The sequence below is a fragment of the Apium graveolens genome, chromosome 4, assembly GCF_009905375.1.
Source record: "Apium graveolens cultivar Ventura chromosome 4, ASM990537v1, whole genome shotgun sequence".
Classification (NCBI taxonomy): domain Eukaryota; kingdom Viridiplantae; phylum Streptophyta; class Magnoliopsida; order Apiales; family Apiaceae; genus Apium; species Apium graveolens.
In genome coordinates this window covers 96,443,207-96,445,364 of record NC_133650.1, presented here as the reverse complement: position 1 = coordinate 96,445,364, position 2,158 = coordinate 96,443,207, and the positions used below count along the sequence as shown (strand labels likewise).

At 40.8% G+C, this 2,158-nt stretch overlaps 1 non-coding gene across 1 annotated transcript; it reads left to right on the top strand.

The window, feature by feature from the left end:
• The first annotated feature begins 1,138 nt into the window (after nt 1-1,138).
• Nucleotides 1,139-1,245, top strand: LOC141722872 (small nucleolar RNA R71). The gene has a single exon (XR_012575870.1). It is a non-coding gene; the product is annotated as a small nucleolar RNA R71 (small nucleolar RNA).
• The last annotated feature ends 913 nt before the right edge of the window (nt 1,246-2,158 follow it).

Here is a 2,158-nt window from a genome sequence, read left to right as displayed (position 1 = left end):
CCGAGAGAGAATACCTTTTATAAACCTCGCATAACTAGGCATCTGTTCAAGAGCTTCAACGAAAGGTATGTTGATATGAAGTTTCTTGAACACCTCCAAAAACTTCTCAAACTGCTTATCTCGCTTTTTCTTCTGCAGCCTCTTTGGAAAAGGAGGTGGAGGATAGATCCGTTTCTCCCCTGTATTACCCTCAGGAGGAGTGTGTTCCACAATAATCTTCCTTGGTTCCACCTCTACTTTCTTCTGTACATCTTCTTCAGCCAAAACTTCAGATTCTGGAAATTGAGACTTTTCAGACTCTTCGTCTTGCTGAATTTGGGGGGTTACAACCTTTCCAGACCTTAAGGTGATAGCGTTCACCTGTTCTTCAACTTCCCTCTTGCCTGGATTGGCTTTTGTATCACTAGGAAGCGTTCCTCGTGGTCGATTCAATAAGGCGTTAGCAATTTGCTCTATTTGGTTCTCCAGAGTCTTGATAGAAATAGCCTTTCTTTGGCATATAAGAGCCTGGTTTTTGTACATAAGCCGCAACTCCTCCATTTCAGATTTTTCATTCGAAGATAGACCTGCATCATGATTTTGTTGTTAAATTTGGAGTTGTTGTTTTGGTGCAATTTGTTGCTGAAAACCATGAGGATTGAATAGCTTATTTTTAAACTGCTGAAATGGCTGTTGCATCGTATTCTGATTGTTGGTCCAATTGAAGTTAGGATGATTCCAGTTGTCAGGATGATAAGTGTCTAGAACTGGTTGCTGCGATCTCTGAAAGTTGCTTACAAACTGAGCTGAGTCACTAGATATAGCGCATTGCCCCGTCACATGTGGACCTGCACACAACTCACAAACACTAATTTTCTGCTTAACACCATAGTTAGCCAAAGAATCGATCTTTATAGACAACGCCTTTAGTTGAGCAGTGATAGCCTTAGCTGTATCCACTTCAAGAACTCCTGCTACCTTGCCCTGTGGACATCTCTGGGTTGGATACTGATATTCATTAGCAGCCATCAGTTCAATTAGATCATAAGCTTCCTCATAGCTCTTTGCCTATAATGCTCCGCCTGCTGCTGCATCGAGCATGGGTCTGGACTGTACTCCCAACCCATTGTAAAAATAAGTGATGATCATCCAATCAGGAATTCCATGATGTGGACACTTCCTAAGCATCTTCTTGTAGCGCTCCCAAGCTTCACATAGCGATTCTCTTGTTTGCTGCGCAAATTGAGTAATAGCATTCCTGAGTGCAGTTGTCTTCGCCATAGGGAAGAATTTAGTAAGAAACTTCTGAGCAAGATCTTCCCAAGTAGTAATCGAACCAGCTGGTAGAGAGTGTAACCAGCTCTTAGCCTTGTCCCTCAGAGAGAATGGGAACAGTCTCAGCTTCACAACATCTTCAGAAATACCATTGAACTTGAAGGTGTCGCAAATCTCAATAAAGTGCCTAATGTGCATACTGGGATCTTCAGTTGGAGAACCCCCAAACTGGATTGAATTCTGCACCCATTAAATTATGCCAGGCTTGATCTCAAAGGTATTAGCTATGAGAGCTGGCCTGGCAATGCTAGATTGAATGTCATTGATCTTGGGTTGAGAAAAATCCATCAAGGCTTTCGTTCGTGCTGTTGGATCTCCCATTGTAATGAGTACCTAAAACACAAACAAATAAACCGTGAAAGTAAAAGAATCCGAGTCAGTGAACTTTAACGACCACTGATGACAAGCACATAAACTAAAAATTAACACCGAGTCCCTAGCAGCGGCGCCAAAAACTTGTTAGGGCGAAAACACGCGCTAATATTCACGCAAGTATACGCGTTCGCAAGTAGTATAAGATATAAATCAGATTCGTTCCCACGGAGACTGGTTTAGGTTAAGTTCAATTAATGCACCTATGCAACAATGTATGGTTATCGCTCAATGCTAAGACAAATAACAAATTGGGTTTTTATTAAACTAAGAGATTATACTAAATAAGATTAACTAAGAGAATTGAGGTTGAATTACTATATATGACAAACATGGGATTCTAACTTCATTAAATACTTCATTCAATAGCCTTTTCGTTCTTAACCTTAGTATGTAATGGTGATGACACTAATCAGATAACACGAAACTGATAAACGCCAACTTTCGTCGCACTAGTACCATTTTACCAGAC